This window comes from Elephas maximus, chromosome 3 (genome assembly GCF_024166365.1).
Source record: "Elephas maximus indicus isolate mEleMax1 chromosome 3, mEleMax1 primary haplotype, whole genome shotgun sequence".
NCBI classification, from domain to species: domain Eukaryota; kingdom Metazoa; phylum Chordata; class Mammalia; order Proboscidea; family Elephantidae; genus Elephas; species Elephas maximus.
In genome coordinates this window covers 10,969,164-10,989,200 of record NC_064821.1, presented here as the reverse complement: position 1 = coordinate 10,989,200, position 20,037 = coordinate 10,969,164, and positions in this window count along the sequence as shown.

The window sequence follows — 20,037 nt, the reverse complement described above, 5'->3', positions numbered from 1 at the left end:
TGTACTGTGGGCACCCTTTGTTCCGGTGAGAAAAATGGCTCCTAAAAAGCCTGGGTTCGTGATAAAGTCCTTGCAAAGACTGAGAAAGCATTGTGTGCGGCTAGAGGACATGTCACAGAAGCATGTTGATGGCAAAATTATGCATGAAGAAGCACTTAGACTCTATGGACACTCCTGTGAGAGTGTTGAGGAGAGTGAAAGGAAGGAGTTTAAAGTTAGTAAAGGATGGCTGGCTAGCTACGTAAAGCACTAAAGCCTCAAGAACTTTAAGATCACTGCTGAATTGCACCAGCTGATGCCCTGGCAGCATCATTGTTCCCGGAAGAGCTCAAGAAACTCATAGAAGAGAAGGCCACCTTCCAGAACAAGTCTTCAACTGTGATAAAACAATTAACCCAGCATTTAAACTGCATTGAATATTACATGTAACTTAGAAATGATTTAAAGTATGTTGGAGGATGTGTGTAGGTTGTATGCAAATACTACACCTTTTATGTAAGGGACTTGAACATCCTTAGATTTTTGTATCCGTGGGGGTCCTGGAACCAATTCCCCATGAACACTGAGGGACAGTTGTAATCTTTATATTTCAAGGGATGTCCTTTTGCAAACATCTTTGTGTTATACTGGTCTTCTGTTTTTACCCACCAAAATACCCATAGCCGTCGAGTTGATTCCGACTCATAGTGACCCCATTTGACAGAGTAGAACTGCCCAGTAGAGTCTTCTAGGTTGTAATCTTTACAGGAACAAACAGCCAGACCTTTCTCCCTCAGAGCTGTTCCTCCTTATTGCCCTGTCAGCTTCGGGGCGATCAGTACGTATGCCTGATAGTGAGTTCACTAGGAAGACTATGCTCAATATTTCTGCGTTGAGTGAGAGAGTGGATGGAACACATAAGGGTCATAGTGTTATTCGAAAGAACTACTTAGAAACCGGGTCAGCTTCTTGGCAGGATACTTTCCTGCTGGGCTCCCTCCCCAATCTGCCAGCTACTGCCTCTTGTTGGATAAGCTTCTCTCCTGGATATAGACCCAGATCCTGTGCTCACCTGGTTGCCAGAAGAGGAAGGAGATGAGCAGCAGTAGGTACATTTTCTCTTCACACTTGTCACCCATGGTGGAGCCCGTCAGCAAGAACAAACCCCTTCGTCTTCCAGCCCTTCTTCTTTCTCTCACTCCCACTCTTGCACTTCTTCTGGCAGGCACTTCCTTTTGGTGAATAAGACTAAAAGAAGAAAGAGGTAAAACTGGTGAAATTTCAGCGTAGTTAACAATGCAAGAACTCATGGGGATCATGAGCTTTTGAGAAATACCTCCCTGTTGAGGACCACAATGGACTCTCTCTTAAAAGAACTTCATGGCCCCTTCCATGCCATATGGGGCTTTGCAGGTATAGGCCCATTGTTTCTAGATAGTTTAGTCTAATCCTCCTCCCCTGGGGTGGGGGAGGCTGGGGCAGGGGGACCCAGCTCCACCAGAGGACGTCTTGGGGGCCCAAGGACCTGGAACTTTGAGTGTAGCCAGATCCCAAGGGGCCCAAGTGATCAGGAGTTCAATGGAACTGTGGGAGGCTTGGGGCTAAAGCCAGAACACCACAGGACAGATTCTAGACCAGAGATTAGAATGAGAGGGTGAGAGGCCTAAAAGGATATCAAAACCTACACTACAAAGAACGTGGTTCCAAGGGTAGGGAAATGCAAGCCAGGAACTACTGGTCCAATGGACAATTGGGGCGGCTGTCCAGAGAATGTACGGGAAACTCATTGCTGTGGCCGGCCCACCAGGTGAGATTCCATGGATGTCCCTATCAACCTGGGTCCTCCAGAAACTTGTTGATTGTACTAGGGGCCCCACCCTGAAGAAATTAGTTCAGTTTTGTGACTATCGCCTTTCCTCCCACCCCACCCCCACCCCATCTCTGTAATAAATATTTGTTGGGGTAAGGAAGAAAGGAGAAAAGAAAATAGCAGCGTTGCCTGTCTTATTCCCTTCTTTCTGACAACCTTGACCATCCTCCTGCCTCCCCTATCCCATCAAGGTTCCCAGCAAGCCCTAGCAATCAGACTCAGAGGTTATGAAAGGAATTGGCCTTTTTTCACATTGTGCAACTGGGACCACTTTTTCTATGTGTCACCAATGCCCCGGGACATCTTGAGGTGTCAGTGAGCCCCACGGGGGGACATGACCCTCCTCACACTCTCATCAGGAACAAGTTGGTGTGTAGGAGGATTATTTGCACAGAAAAACAGGAGCTGTAAAGTGGGAGTGTTTCAGGATGTGGCCAAAATGGCTCCTCACTTCACATATGTCAAGGTATAAAATGAGATCAGTGATGGGGGGGAGGGCTTGCCCCCCAACCCTGTCCCCACTGCTCTCTCAGCATGCCCTCTGAACAGAGCACCAGCCACTTACACTGAGGGACATCGTCTTCTGCAAACAGGGAAGCCTCAACTCCCAGGAACAATGATGGAGTAATCAAGAGGATGGACAGGGGGCAGTTGCTTTGAGGGCTGTAGAGCAATCCTTCCTTCTTGAGGATGGGCATCAAGGAACAGCCTCTGAGCCTCTAGAAGCCCTACCTGTGGCCCAGCCCTCTGATTCTGGGCCCAGACTAGTCTGGGAGGATCCCCTTTGAATCAAGAACGGAGACTTAACAGAGTAGTTCTGAGCAGGGGGCATACACATTGCAAATATTTTCCCTCTATCATTTCTCTTTTGACCTTGTTTCTGCTATCTTCTTTTGACGTTGTTTCTGGTATATCCTGTCAACCAGAGCATTCCTATTTCTATTCCGTCAGATCTACTGATGTCTTTCTTTTTGGTGTCTAAATTTCCTGTCCTGTTAAGAAAGTCATTCGGAGCCACTTTAAGAGTGTTGTACCTGCCCACTCATTGAAGTTTCACTGAATCCTGGAGCTGCAGGAGAGAAGCATACTTAACATTAGCCCAGCTCCCACTGAGAGGCCTCCACTGAAGTATGATTTAGCGTTAGGCCATTAGGTCTTGCTTTTACCAAGGGTCGATATCATAGCTATTGGCAAAGCTTTGCCTCTTCTGCAAAATTACAATTGCCCATTTGTTAGAGTCCTTTGTATAAGAATCCATATAACAATATGAAATATCTAGAATAGGCAAGTATACAGAGAGCTAAGTTCTTTAGTCGTTACCAGGGGCAGAAGGGAGGGGGGAGAGGAAAAGGAGGACTCATTGCCTAGGGGACACTAAGCTTCTGTTAAGGGTGATGGGGAATTTTGGAAACAAATAGCAGTTATGGTTAAAGAACAAGATGAACATAATTCATGTCACTGAATTGCATGAGTAGAAAAAAATTAGTGGAATGGCAAACATTTTGTTACATATATGCTTACTATAATAATAATAATAAAAAAATCCATGTAACAAATTTCTCTTAGAATCACATGCTGGGAAAAACTCTTCTTTGACTGAAAGTGCCCAGGTTTTCTTTCTCAGATAAGCACCATATGTGCCATCTTGTTTCCCATTTTGTCTTGACTGCCAGGAAGTCTAGAATCAAATGCAGTAACAACCCAGTCTCCCTCCAGGGCGGGCCTTCTAGTCCCTCAGCTGTTTGCTTGGCTCTGGTCAGCACGGTCAGCTTTGGCCAGGCTGATTTACCTTGGGACAAACCTGTGGGCAGCTAACCCTGAGTGACAGCCTGAGAGCCCCACCTGGGCCTGGGTCTGGGGACATAAGTGTCAAGTGGTATGACCTGGGACCATGCATGAGGCATATACCCAGCTGCACAGGTAAGACACAGACCCAGAGGACCTCCAATGCTGGTGATGGAGGCAGTGGCAACAGCTCATGAAAGACTTTCTGGGGGTCATATTGTGGACAGGGGTGGGGTCCTCGGTACAGCACACTTGCGTGCCAAGAGATTTGCGGCCCTCACTCCTCCTCAGGCTCCCTTCCCACCACTCTATCCAGTGCTACAGTTGAATTTGTCATCAAATGGACTATGGATTATGGTGCCCCCAAGTTTGTCAGAGTAGAACTACACTCCATGGGTTTTCAATGGCTGATTTTCTAGACATAGATAGCCAAGTCTTTCTTCTGAGGGATATCTGGGTGGACTTGGACCTCCAAACTTTTGGTTAGCAGCTGAGCACGTTAACTTTTTTCACTCCTCAGGCCTATACCTGCAAGCCCCATATGGCATTTTGGTACAGAGAGGTCTCTTTCTATCCCTCTGCTCAGAGAACAGTAGCTAAAGTCTCCCATGCCATGCTATGCACAGGGACTTTGGGGTTTCAGTGGTTTGAGAGTCCACAGTCTGTCATGTACTAAAAACCAAAAAAACCAAACCCAGTGCCATCAAGTCAATTCCAACTCATAGCGACCCTATAAGACAGAGTAGAACTGCCCCATGGAGTTTCCAAGGAGCGCCTGGTGGATTTGAACTGCTGACCCTTTGGTTAGCAGCTGTAGCACTTAACCACTATGCCACCAGGGTTTCCCTGTCATGTACATGGAGATTTAAACATTACTCATTGCTGGCTCCATGCGTTTGTCAGTTTGTCATACTGTACTGATTGGAATGCATACTGGTGACTGGAATGCAAAAGTTGGAAACAAGGAAAAAGTAACAGTAGTTGGAAAATACAGTTGTGGTGATAGAAATAACGCTGGAGATTGCATGATAGGATTTTGCAAGACCAATGACTTCTTCATTGCAAATACATTTTTTCTACAACATAAACTGCAACTATACACATTGGACCTTGGCAGATGGAATATACTGGAATCAAATCGACTACATCTGTGGAAAGAGACCAAGGAAAAGTTCAATATCATCAGTCAGAACATGACCAGAGGCCAACTGTTGAACAGACTATCAATGGCTCATATGCAAGTTGAAGCCAAAGAAAATTAGAACAAGTTCATGAGAGCCAAAGTATAGCCTTGAGTATATTCCACCTGAATTTAGAGGCCACCTGAAGAGTAGATTTGACTCATTGAACATTAATGACCAAAAACCAGACAAGTTATGGAATGGCATTGAGGACACCATACATGAAGAAAGCAAGAGGTCATTAAAGAGACAGAAAAGAGAGAAAAGACCAAAATAGATGTCAGAAGAGATCCTGAAACTTGCCCTTGAATGTAGAGTAGTTAAAGTGAAAGGAAGAAATGATGAAGTAAAAGAGCTGAACAGAAGATTTCAAAGGTAGGTTCCAGAAGACAAAATAAAGTATTTTAATGACATGTACAAAGACCCAGAGTTAGAAAACCAAAAGAGAAGAATGCACTTGGCATTTCTTAAGCAGAAAGAACTGAAGAGAAAATTCAAGCCTCAAGTTTCAATAGTGAAGAATTCTACAGGGAAAATATTAAATGATACAGGAAGCATCAAAAGAAGATGGGAGGAATACACGGAGTCACTGTACTAAAAAGAATTGGTTGACATTCAACCATTTCAGAAGGTAGCATATGACCAAGAACTGATGGTACCGAAGAAAGAAGCCCAAACTGCACTGAAGACTTTGGCACAAAACAAGGCTCCAGGAATTGATGGAATACCAACTGAGATGTTTCAACAAACAGACACAGCACTGGAAGTGCTAGCTCATCTATGCCAAGAAATTTAGGAGACAGCTACCTGGCCAGCCGGCTGAAAAAATCAACATTTCTGCCCATTCTGAAAAAGGTAATCCAAAAGAATCGGTAAATTATCGAACAATATCATCAATATCACATACTAGTAAAATTTCGCTGAAGATCATTCAAAAGTGAGTGCAGCAGGACATAGAGAGGAAACTGCCTGAAATTCAAGCTGGATACAGAAGAGGAGATGGAACAAGGGATACCGTTGCTGATGTCAGTTGGATCTTGGCTGGAAGCAGAGAACACCAGAAAAACGTTTATCTGTGTTTTATTGACTATGCAAAGGCATTCGACTGTGTGGATCATAACAAATTATGGATAACATTGCTCAGAATGAGAATTCCAGAACACTTAGTCGTGCTCTTGAGGAACCTGTACATAGACCAAGATACAGCAGTTCGAACAGAACAAGTGATTATTCCATGGCTTAAAATTAGGAAATGTGTGCTTCATGGTTATACCCTTTCTCCGTACTGTTTCAGTCTGATGCTGAGCAAACAAACCAAGAAGCTGGACTATATGAAGAAGACTGTAGCATCAGGATGAGAGGGAGACTCATTAACAACCTTCAATGCGCAGATGACAAAACCTGGCTTGCTGAAAGTGAAAAGGACTTGAAGCACTTATTGATGAAGATCAAAGACTACAGCCTTCAGTATGGATTACATCTTAACTTAAAGAAAACAAAAATCCTCACAACTGGACCAATAAGCAACATTGTGGTAAATGGCGAAAAGATTGGAGTTGTCAAGGATTTCATTTTACTTGGATCCACAATCAACGCCCATGGAAGCGGCAGTCAAGAAATCAAAAGACACATTCCACTGGGCAAATCTGGTGCAAAAGACCTCTTGAAAGTGTTAAAAAGCAAAGATGTCACTTAAAGACTAAGGTGTTCCTGACCCAAGCCAGGATGTTTTCAATTACCTTATATGCATGTGAAAGCTGGACAATGAATAAGGAAGACCGAAGAAGAATTGACGCCTTTGAATTATGCTGTTGGTGAAGAATATTGAACATACCTTGGACTGCCAGAAGAACAAACACCTCTGCTTTGGAGGAAGTACAGCCAGAATGTTTTTTAGAAGCAAGGATGGTGAGACTTCGCCTCACATATGTTGGACAGGTTATCAGGAGGGATCAGTCCCTGGAGAAGGACATCGCACATGGTAAAGTAGAGAGTCAGTGAAAAGGAGGAACACCCTTAATGACATGGATGGACACAGTGGCTGCAACAATGGCCTCAGGCATAGCAATGGTTGTGAGGATGGCACAGGACTGGGCAGTGTTTCCTTTTGTTGTACATAGGGTTGCTGTGAGTCAGAACTGACTCGACAGCACCTAACAACAACAACAACAGTGCTGGCAACTTACTAGCATGCTGTGGCTGGCCCTGGGTTTAGCCCAGAATTCCTATGTGCTGGTGCCTGAAGGATAAGAGCCACTGAAGCACCTGCTGGCCCAGCTCACAGGTTGAGTGCAGCCTGGGCAGGCAGGATGGCACCGTTGGTCTTCCACTTCGGAGGGGACAGAGGTGAGAGGGCTTGACTCTGTTGGGGTGTGTCCTCGGGTCAGCTCCCAGGACTTTTCAAATGTCTCTCCCCCTAGAAACTACCAGGCCCGTTGCCTTCTGGAAGCGATACTAAGTGGATGCCTTTCATGTCAAGGTTTTTCCCAACTCCTCCAACACTGGCTCCATCAAACTGGCTTCAGTTCCTGCTGTTGGATTTACTGAGGAACTGGCCATGGTAGGGTTCACAGGGTAGTCTTCCCAGCCAGCCCCTTGTCCACTCCAGCTTAGGTCCTCCTTATAAATTCTCACGTCAGTTTCTCCCAAACTCTTCAGTCTTGTCTATATACTGCTGCAAAATGCATCTTCCTAAAGCCTCTCTGCTCACCCTCCACCTTAAACCTTCAGTGGCTCACTGTTACCTATCAAATACGTCTAAATCCGTCATCCGCTGGTCAAGATCTTAAACCATTTAGACCAGCAGTCTTCAAACACTTGTTCAGCACACATAAAAATCTCTGGGGGGAAGCTAGTCTGACATGTAAATTCCCAAATCCACCCATGGAGATGCCAATTCCATAGGACTGGGTGGGGGCCCAGAATGTGAACTTTGACATGCACCCTGGGACCTGTGAGGTAGGTGGTCCATCCGCCATATTGTGAGAAACTCAAGTTTCGGCCTGGGTATGGTGCAGGCCCTCCTGGATCTCCTCGGCTACACAAAATGTCCCTCTGGATACCAGGGAGTTTTCATATGACACTCACCACCTGCTCTATGAGTGCAGTGTATGAGTGTGCGTGGTATGATTTTTGGCAGGCATATTTGTTTGGGAGGTAATGAGGGGTGGACATTCATTCTGGATTTCTGTGAAGTATGTATTTGGGAGCTATGAGAGCTGTTAGGGGCATGAAAGGGGTGTTTTATTTGGAGGGTCGGGGAAAAAGGGGAAGACACTCAATGAGATGGATTAACACAGTGGGCTCAAACGTAGCAACAATTGTGTGGATGGCGCAGTGTTTCGTTCTGTTGGAACTGACTCTGCAGCACCTGCAAAAACGACATGTGCATTTAAGGATGATGTGAGCCTTGGGGGCAATCTGAGGAGCGCGTGCAGTGATATCATGCATGTTCTTATGGTGAGACATGAACAGCCCGCAGTTGTGATGTGAGAGGTGCGTGTAATGAGGTATGTGTGCTGGGGGGAGTAAATTGAGATATGTGTTTTTGGAAGTTGTGTAAGGCATTGTGTTTTGTGGTCTATGAGGGGTGTCTTTGTGGTATGATGTAAAGTATGTGTGTGCTAGTGGTGGGGTTTAAGGCGGGTGTATGTTTGCGGTATGATATGAGGCGTGTGTGGGAGAGGCATAAAATGTGTGTCTGCTTATGGTGTGATGTATGTATGATTGTGGTGTGATTTGAGAGATGTGTGCATTTGTGTGTTATGACGTGATGTTTTGGGGGGTGAAGTATGTGTGTTTGTGGTACGAGGTGTATGTGAGTTGTGTGTGTTTGTGGTGTGACTTAAGGTGCATGTAGTATGATGTGTGTGTTATATGATGCCACATGTATGTGTGGTGTGAAGTGTGTATGTCTATAGTGTGAGTTATGTGTATTTGTGGTGTGACATGAGGGGTGTGTGTTACTATGTGAAGTCGATGTCTGTGTTTGTGGTGTGAGCTCTGTGTGGTACAGTGTGATTCGAGGGACACGTGTGTGGTATGCGGTGAGGTAGGTTTGTGTGTTGTTATGGTGTGAGGTGTAGGGAGGTGATGCGTGTGTGTGTTTATGGTGTGTCTTAAGATGTGTGTGTGTATTATGATGTTAGGTCTATGTGTGTTTGAGGAGAGATGTAGGCTGCCAGTGACGTACACAGCATTGAAAGGAACGTTAAGAGGTCTGGACTTCCCAGGGGTCGTACTCCAGATCAGCCTTCTCCTGGCGACTGCATCTAAACAGACCTTGCTCCGTTAGTGAGCAGTGCTTCCTGAGGCTAGGACCTCCCTCTGGGGTAGACCTGCCTCCCTGCACAGCCCCAACCCTGAACACTCCTGACGCAGCTCTGCTCCTCACGCACTGAAGGCTGCCCTTGAACACACGGAAGGACCCGCAGGATGTTGCACTGTCCCAGTGGGCCTCATCAAGGTCCCTGCCGCCATGTTCATGGACTTCTTCCCTCACTCAGATTGGTTGATCCACCCAAGCTACAGCGTGGCAATGCAGCCAGACAGTAGTTTTATTTCCTCGATTATTTCTGGAGCACTCATGCTAACGTGCAACCTTCCCCATTCTGAAACCATGGGACAAAGAGGGTGTTGGTGTTGGCTTCACCAACTCCACAAACACAGCTGTCAGCGGCTGGTGGGCCTGGTTCAGTTGGTGGCCAGCAGTGAGCAAGGGGCATGCCGTGTCCCCACTCTCCTACCTCCTCCACTGTTACCCTCTTGCAGTGAAAACCCTCACCCCTGCAGGGTACGTGCCGTGCATGAGCCCTCTGGAGCCCAGGAGCCTGGGCGCTGAGCGGACTGAGGTGTTATTTGCAGCCAGAGCCCTCTGGCACCCAAACAGTAGTCCACATTGCACATCTGAGTGTCTGGGCAACTGATCCTCTCCATGGACCTTGTACTGTGGAGTCCCATCCCACACACAGATGAGGAAACCGAGGTTATGGCACATCACCCCCAGAAGTGTGGTCCAACTGCCTTGCTCTACATGGGTCACTCTGTCCCTAGTCTGGGCCCTTCTCCCGCTGCCAGAAAATAGCTCCAGCTGATGCCAAAAATTACAGGGCTGGAGGCTGCTGTACATATGGTTGGTCCCCACAAGACTTATCAAAAAATCCACCAAACCCTTTGCTGTCCAGTCGATTCTGACTCATAGCAACCCTATAGGACGGAGTAGAACTGCCCCATAAAGTTTCCAAGGAGCACCTGGTGGATTTGAACTGCCGAGCTTTTGGTTAGTAGCTGTAGCACTTAACCACCATGCCAGCCACCAGGGTTTCCCAAAAGACCTACAGTCACTCGTAATCCATGTCTCCACCTTACCTCTCAGCCCTAACATCTAAGAGGTGTGGGGGTCCCTCCCCATTCCTACACACCCCTTTGTGATGGTCCACCCTATTCCTCTGTAACCTGAATTCGCCTGTATAGAATGCTGGGGGTGGGGGGAAGGAGGGTGGTAATTGAACGCTTGCTCCACGCCACCGAAAAGTCCCTGAACCCTGCTATGGGGACACGCCTCACCCACCTTTGCCTGCCCTGAAGCCTCTGCTCAAAAAGATCCAGGACTTCATGGATCATTAGATACCAAACATGTAAGGTGTAACATTTTCGGCCTACTCTGACTGAGTGCAGTGTGGAAGGCTGCTCCTGAGTAAGGCCCGCACTGCCTTCGGGAGCTCTGGGATTGGGAGGTGTGTGCGGGAAGCCTGCATGGAAAGGCTCTCCCATGGTGGGACCTTCTGGGCACAGCCCAGCTGGTCAGGAGGAGATGAGAGGTGATGACACTAAAGGGTCAAAGCCCAAGCATCAACTAAAACCAAAAAACCAATTCCCAACGGATAGATTCCTATTCAAAGCTAACCCATAGCGACCCTGTAACTGGCGGGGAGAACAGCAGTGCAAATGCGCTACAGGTGAATATCGATCGGTAAACATATATATTCAGATGAGCGCGGGCTGGGGTGCGCCAGCGAAGGCAGCTTGGCACCTTGGCACTGCCCTCAGAGAGCCCCAAACGCCCAGCCCAGGTGCCCGGGGCTTCCTAAGGGGCTCGGGCTGGGCTGGGCCTCGGGCGCCACCTGCTGGCCGCACTGCGCAGCGGCAGGTGGAACCCAGGCGCTGGTTCTCAGCTGTTAAAGGTCTCCACCGACGTCTTCTCTATGGGAATCCATCTCCGGCGGCTGGTGGCTTGGGGAAGGGGCGGTCCTGGGGCCAGATCTGGTCCCTGCCCTCTGAGCTCTGGGCCAGGACAGTGTTGTTCAGGGACTTCCCGCCGCCCCTCAGGTGCTGACCCTGCAGCCCTGTGAGCCCTTGCAGGAGAGGGTGTCCTCGAAGAGTGGCGGGTGCGGGGGACTAGTCTGCGGGGTTTAGGCCTGGCCTGAGCAGAGGAGAAAGGGACTCCGGGGCCAGGTTGTTTCTGCCCTCTCCCAGTCCACCGCCAGCCCCGGCCCAAGTCTCTTTCAGGGATGTGCTGGACACTCCTGGTGCCGTGGCCACTGGGATGGCTAGGACCCCCGGCTCTCCACGCCCGGCAATCTCAGCTGGGATCTCATGGGCAAAGTGGATGGGCACTGTGCCCAGCCTTGGGGACTACATGGCAGCTCCGAGGGGCACCTCTCCCTGCGCCCTTGTGCCTGAGACCACGGCCCTACTGGCCCAGGCCCTTTCTGGCTGTTTGCTTTGGACTCAGCCTTTTCCTGGGTAGCTGGGTCTTCTGGAGTAGGGAGGGAGGGAGGGTCAAGAGGCAACCCCCTGGGTGCACCCCAGCCTCTAGGGTTGGGGCTGGATCAGCAGCGTGGGGTGAGGAAAAGCGACATCACTAGGGTTGATGTCACCCATTGTGGTAACTCATGGTGCCCCCCCCAACTCCCACAGGACTCCATAAAAGCTATAAAAACCCTCAGCAATGAAAAGCGGCATGCAGATGAAACCGCATGATTCTAAGCCTCATTGTAATTGGGTAATAATGACAGCTCTACCTGGAATATATTACAAAAAACCAAACTTGTTGCGGGGGAGTTGATTTTGACTCACAGTCACCCTACAGGCAGAGTAGAAATGCCCCCAAAGGGTTTCCAAGGTTGTAATCTTTATGGAAGCAGACTGCCACATCTTTCTCCCACAGAGCAGCTGGTGAGTTTGAACCACCGACCTTTTGGTTAGCAGCCAAGCACTTAACTACTGTGCCACAGAAGGTTTAAAAAGTAAATTAGCATAGTATTTTGGCTTTGTAAGTATATTGATTAATGTAAGCTGGGCTCACAAGAAATGTTTTTGTTGTTACAACTAACTACACGGATATTTTTAATAAAGAATAATAAATTTCTGATGAAACACTGAACAAAAATTTTATTGATAGTCATTTTGGTGTCAATCCCTCTGACAGTGTCTGGTTTGGGCCACACCTCCACACCCCCTTAGTGATGCCACTGCCCAGGAAGGTTAGAAGGACTGAGAGACTCCCTATCTCACGGACCTCGAGCCCTGATAGCTCCGTGTTTAAGTGCTCATTGCAAACCGAAAGGTAGATAGTTCAAACTCATCAACAGCTCAGATCCACCGGCCACTCCAGGAGAAATAGTGGCAGTCTGTTTCTGTAAAGATTTACAACTTGAAAACCCTGTGGGGCAGCTCTTCTCTGTCCTATAGGGTCACTAATGGGTCCGAATAGACTTGACAGCCTCTAACAACAATTCTCCGGCCCCGTGTCTCTCAAAACGAAACACTGCTATAGTGTCGCTATGAGTCCATTCCGATTCATAGCGACACTATAGCAGTGATGTCACTAGGTGGATGAGTGGGGTGCTGACCAGACCAGTTGATACTATCAGAGGAGATGATACCATAATGGCTGTCTACAAAGTTTTTGTGCAGTGTTTCAGCAGAAACTTATTATTTTTTATAAAAATATCCCTTTAGTTATCACGACAAAAACATTTTTCATAAGCCCGGCTTATATGTACCAATATACTTACAAGACTAAAACTCTATGCTAATTTGCTTTTCGAATCTTCTAATGCACTCAAGTCAGAGCTGTCATTATCACTAAATTACAGTGACGTTGTGAATCACGGGTTTTAGTCTGCACTCACTACAAGCACCCAGTGATGTTTTCATCGTTTCCTGTGTTTCCACGGTGACTAATTTTGTCAAGAAAACCCTGGTGACATAGTGGTTAAATCCTACGGCTGCTAACCAAATGGTCGGCAGTTCAAATCCACCAGGTGTTCCTTGGAACCTCTATGGGGCAGTTCTACTCTGTCCTATAATGTCGTTATGAGTCGGAATCGACTCGACCACAATGGGTTTGATTTTTTTGGTTTGGATTTTGTCAAGTTTTCTGGTGTTTTGGCTACAGTATTGTTATAAGTAGTATTTGTGAATCTGTATCAATAAGTTTTTTGAGAATGAAATACCAATAAAAAGAAAAGGAGAAAAATCAAAAAAGGCTTTTTGTTGAAGTGAGTCGCAAGTTCACAGTTTTGAAAGCCAGAAAAGGCATATTCCGATCTGAGATGCCCACTAAGTGCTCAAATGCTTGTCTATTTGTTCCTGTTTATTTTTATGGTATAATTTCATTTATGAATATATTTCCATATGCACTTGTCTACAACTTCTACATTTTTGGGGTTGTAATTGATTACGCAAGCCTAATGCATTAATGTATCTCACGTAATGGCAAAGGTTAATGTTAAAATGGACATAATTATGATGTTGTTCTTAAACGTTTTTACTTTGAATTTTATTGTTTTCTTACTCAATTTTCCCTTTAGCCATATGAAAGTATGCAAACATAAATACATCTAGGCTGTGCATATAATATTGTAATTTAAACATGTAATTATAATTTTGCTGGTTGTTTATGTCACTATTATTGCCATTACATTCAGTGATACAGGGGAATTACGATTTGCAAATAACAGTACAAAAATAAGGATTCTGTATGGTCCGGTACTAGGGAGGTCCGTGGGGGGAGGCGTCTTAGTTATTTGGTGATTTTTTATTACAGAAATATCACAAGAGGATGGTTTTAGCAACTGAAATTTATTCTTTTACAGTCTAGGAAGCTTGAAGTCTGAATTCAGTGCACCAGCTCCAGGGGAAGGCTGATGGCTTACAATATTATATGTATATATAATATTGGAAACCCTGGGGGTGTAGCGGTTAAGTGCTACAGCTGCTAACCAAAGGGTCGGCAGTTCAAATCCACCAGGCGCTCCTTGGAAACTCCATGAGGCACTTCTGCTCTGTCGTATAGGGTTGCTGTGAGTCGGAATCGACTCGCAGCACTGGGTTTGGTTTCTTTTTGGTTTTATACACAATATTATAAGAAATATTGATAATATGTATTTACATAAGGAAAACAAAAATCCCCACAAATGGACCAATAAGCAACATCATGATAAACGGATAGAAGATTGAGGTTGTCAAGGATTTCATTTTACTTGGATACACAGTCAACACCCATGGAAACAACAGTCAAGAAATCAAGAGACACATTGCGCTGGGCAAATCTGCTGCCAAAAAAAAAAAAAAAAAAAGCTGCAAAAGACCTCTTTAAAGACTTGAAAAGCAAAGATATCACCTTGAGGACTAAGGTATGCCTGACCCAATCCATGTTTTCAATCACCTCATATGCATGAGAAAGCTGGACAATGAATAAGGAAGACCAAAGAATTGATGCCTTTGAATTGTGATGTTGGAGAAAAAAAACACCACCACCAAAAAAAAACCCTGTTATCCCTGAGTTGATTCAGACTCATAGCTACCTCCGACTCACAGCAACCATATAAGACAGAGTAGAACTGCCCCATAGGGTTTCCAAGGAGTGCCTGGTAGATTCGAACTGCCAACCTTTTGGTTAGCAGCCGTAGCTCTTAATCACTATGCCACCAGGGTTTCCTGTGATGTTGGTGAAGAATATTGAATATACCATGGATTGCCAAAAGAACGAACAAATCTGTCATGGAAGAAGTACAATTAGAATGCTCTTTAGAAGCAAGGATGGCCAGACTGCCTCTCGTGTACTTTGGACATGTTATCAAGAGAGATCAGTCACTGGAGAAGGACATCATGTTTGTTAAAGTAGAGGGTCAGGGAAAAGAGGAAGACCCTCAATGAGATGGATTGACACAGTGGCTGCAACAATGCACTCAAGTATAGCAACAATTGTCAGGATGGTGCAGGACCATTCTGTTGTATACAGAGTCACTATGAGTTAGAACCAACCCGACAGCACCTAACAACAACAACAATATATTTGTAATATAGAAATATTTTATATAATGTAATAAAAATATGACATATAAATATGTGGAGTCCTGGGTGGTTCAAATGGTCATGCATTCAACTACTAACCAAAACGTTGGCAGTTTGAACCCACGCAGAGGTTCCTTGGAAGACAGGCCTGGCAACATGCTTCTGAAACATCACAGCCTTGAAAACCCCATGGAGCAGTTTTACTCTGACACTTATGGGGTTGCCTTGAGTCAGAATCCACTTGGCAGCAACTAACAACAACAACATATATAAATATAGGAATTCTTACACATGGTGCAAAAGGTCAAGTGCTTGACTACTGGCCAAAAGATTGGTGGTTTGAACCCTCCCAGAGGTGCCTCAAAAGACAGGCCTGTCAACCTGCTTCTGAAAGGCCATAACCTTGAAAACTCTATGAAGCAGTTCTGCTCTGTGTACTCGGGGTCACCCTGAGTTGGAATCGACTCAACGGCAACTTAAAAAAAATATATATATATACACACACATACATGTAAATATAATCTATAAATATATAATACATAAGTATAATCTGTAAATTATATATAATAAATAAGTTATATATAATTACATACTATATAATTGATAAACAATATATTTACCTAAATATATAATAGCTAAACTACCTCTCCTATTTTACAAAATTGTTAACGTTCCATACACAAGTTTATACGTGTGTGTGCGCATGTGTGAGCGTACCCATTCACAAAGTCGTACGTGTGAGCGTACGTACACGCATCAAATGTGTGCACATCCGACTTTGTATCTGCATGAGATCCCTGAAAGATGCCTAAGAAACTGATGACATCCCCTGTCTTTGAAAAGAGTATCTGAAGCCCCTGGGTGGTACAGTTAAAGCACTCAGCAGCTAACCAAAAGGATGGAGGTTTGAGTCCACTCAGAGGCACCTCAGGAGAAAGGCGTGGCGATTTACTTCTGAACGCTCAGCCACTGAAAACCCTACGGAGCACAGTTCCACTCTGACACACATGGCGGGCCACGAGTCGGAGTTAATGGGACAGCAAGTGGTTAATTTTTTTAGACAACACCATAAATGAGCTTTTCAAAGAAGGCTTCAAAAAGTGATGAAAGCAATGTTTTCTCTCTGGATAACATTTTAAAACTTAAGAACTATCCTAATGTTGTATCAACAGGTAATTGGGATTAGGATAAAACTTTCCGTGCACGTTATCAACGACGATATGCCCTGCACATCTGCTAAGCCACTCAAGAAGTGGGTGCCATCAGTGACAAAGATGCTGACGGAGAAGATGCATTTAAATGGCTTGAAGACAATCATTTCACAAAATGTAAGTGGGAAGAAAGGCAGCATATAAATATTTGTAACAAAAATAATTTGATGCCATAAATAAAAATAATGTTATGGGAAGCTATTAAAATAACAGAGAAATTAGTATCCCCAAATTGTACACATGAAAAATGTTGAAGTTACAAATGTTGTGTTTTCTATATTTTTACAATAAAAAAATAGCATAGAAAGCAATTGTGATATAGTACTGGAATAAAATGCCAGTTATAGAGCAAATAATATAATGTCACATTTAAAGGAATTATAAACGCTTACAAGGGAATGGCTTTAGGAGTGACTTTTAAATTTCTTCTTAGTCAAATGTAATTCTAAATTTTATATATTACTTTGGTAATAAGAAAATAATAATAGTAATAAAATATTTTCAGAGAAGAGGAAACAAAATGGCAAACAGAAATGGTTTCTCTCGGCAGCTCCATTCCTTCTCTGTATTCCTGTCTTGATGTAGCCATTCTATTTGGCCTTGAAGTTTGAAACCCTTTAGGGCCTGCCTGTATGCCTGTGGGGTAATCCTCTCTCACTGCCTCATTCACAGTTATGCAATGGCCATAAGACACTTAGGCGGCCTTCAGCACACCTGAATTTGAATCCCAAATCCACCGTTACTACCCGAGTGGCCCTAAGGTGGTGCCTGTACCACTGACCCTCAGTTTTTTATCTGCAAAAAGGGGCTAAGAAAGAGCACATACTTCATACTTCACACATCCTCACTGTGCTGATTCAGTGAGATGACCTTCCACAGCACGTGAACTTTGCCTGGCACATGGCAAGTGCTAAATAATGTTAACTGCGATGAGGACAGGGAATGATAATGGCAGTGATGGTACTGTTGATGGGGTAATGGTGATGGTGGTGATGGTGAACATAATAACAGTAGTGATGGTGGTGGTGGTACTGTTGATGGGGTGATGGTGATGGTGGTAATGGTGAACAGAACAGTAGTGATGGTGGTGGTGGTACTGATGATGGTGACGGTAGAGTGTTGGCAGTGATGAGAGTGAACATGCTAGTAACGGTGGTGGTGGTAATGATGACAGTAGTGGTTATGGTAATGGTGTTGGTGGTGATGCTGGTGGACATGATAGTGACGGTGGTGGTAGTAATGGTGATCGTAGTGGTCACGGTGAAAGTGATGGTAGTGAAGGTGGTGGTGGTGCTGGTGGTCATGGTGGTAATGATGGTGTTGGTAATGGTGGACATAATAGTAATGACTGTGGTGGTGGTGATGGTGATATGGTAATGGTGGTGGTGGTGGTAATGGTGGTAATAGTGGATGCTGTGGTGGTGAAGGTGGTGATAGTGGTGATGATGATGGACATGACAGAAATGGCAATGGTGGTGGTAGATGGCAGATGATAGATGGTGGAGATGGTGGAGCTGATTCATGGTGATGGTGATGATGGTGGTGGTTACAATGGTGGTCATGGAGATCACCCATCCTTCTTCCACGATTTCAATTGTAACCATGACTTTGCATGTTGAGGACTGACTCCTTACTCACTGGTGATAAAAACTGAAAAGGGTCCTGCGAGTCCCCCACAGTAATAAAGTAGAGCTCTGAGAGGGAATCTCTGATTACTGACAACTCTGACTAAGGAATTGCATATTACACATTGAAAACTTAGATGTAAATAAAATTTTGCTGAAGAGACTTCCCTTATCCCTCCTTTACCACTTCCTAAAAACATTTGTGGAACTTCTACTATGGGCCAAGCACCTTATTAAGTACTTTGTAAATATCATCTCATTGAAAGCTCACAACTATGCAATGATATAGAAGTTATAATTATCACCCCACTCTTCAGGTCAAGAAATGAAGGTTCAAAAAGACTTATCATTAGCTCAAGGTCCTGCTGCTGATAAAATGCAAAGCTAAGACTTGAACAAAATCTGCCTGAGTCCAAAACCCATGTCCACAACCACACCACAGTCATCAATTCCAATGCCTTCTGGGAACTAGACATGTAACATAAATAAGCGAGGCCATTGGTGAGAAGCAAAGATCCCTGGTGGCACAATGGTTAAGCACTAGGCTGTTAACTGAAAGGTTGGTGGTTTGAACCCACCGGCCACACCACAGGAGAAAGACCTGGTGATCTGCTCCCATAAAGGAAACCCTATGGGGCAGTTCTACTCTGTCACATGGGGTAGCTATGAATTGAAAATAGATTTGACGGCACTCAGCAACAAAAACACAGCAAATGATGAGGAGCAATGAGAACAGTGAAGATCTGGAGGTCGTAGACTCTATCTCTCTAAAGACATTCAAATCCACTTCTTCCTTAAATACACAACCAGTGGGCCACCAGTCCACGACTTCTGCAGTAGACGATACTGCCTGATTGAAAATCAAATTTTTTAAATGGGATTCCTGTGTCTCTTAGAGGAAATATACTTGGTTACTTCTTGGTTGCCTTCCTTTCTCTCAACATTTGTCTTCCTTATTTTATTTTTTTTAGTTCATGGTGCTCGTCCCCTCAAAAAACCTACCCTAAAATATACCGTACAAAATTCCATTATTAAGAAACCCTGTCCAGATGGGAAAAATTGCTTTTTGAAGCCTCACTGGAAACCAGTTTTACTAAACAGAATATTTTGTATCAAAGAAGGGATAACATTTTTTGAAACAGCAGAAGCTTCTAGCAATGCTTATTTGAAGAGACTTGGGCCAAGATCTGCAATAAGAAATATTATATTTATGATACAGTATTGATGTATGTATACTTAGACAACCACCACTCTTTTGTCAATTTGTCATACTGTGGTATGACAGTTGCTGTGATACTGAGAGCTATGCCACAGGTATTTCAAATACCAGCAGGGTTACCCAAGATGGACAGTTTTCAGTGGAGCTTCCAGACAAAGACACACAAGGAAAGAGGACCTGATGGTCTAATTCTGAAAAAAATTGGCCAGTAAAAACCTTATGAATAGCTGCAGAACACTGTTTGATATAGTGCTGGAAGATGGATCCCTCAGGTTGGGAGGTGCTCAAAATACAACTGGGAAAGACCAGACAAGGTGTGAGATGATATCAAGGACATCATACATGAAGAAAGCAAAAGGTCATTAAAAAGACAAGAAAGAAAGAAAAGACCAAAATGGATGTCAGAAGAGACTCTGAAACTTGCTCTTCAATGTCAAATAGCTAAAGAAAAAGGAAGAAATGAGAAGTAAAAGAGCTGAACAGAAGATTTCAAAAGGCGGCTCAAGAAGACAAAGTAAAGTATTGTAATAAAATGTGCAAAGACCTGGAGTTAGAATACCAAAAGGGAAAAATACACTTGGTATTTCTCAAGCTGAAAGAATTGAAAAAAAAAAAAATTAAACCTCAAATTGCAATACTGAAGGATTCCATGGGCAAAATATCAAACAACTCAGAAAGCATTAAAAGAAGATGTAGGGAACATACGCAGTCACTATTTCAAAAAGAATTGGTCGACGTCCAACCATTTCGGTAGGTAGCATATGATCAAGAACTGGTGGTATTGAAGGAAGAAGTCCAAGCTACACTAAAGGCAGTGGTGAAAAATAAGGCTTCAGGAACTGATGGAATACCATTTGATGTCTTT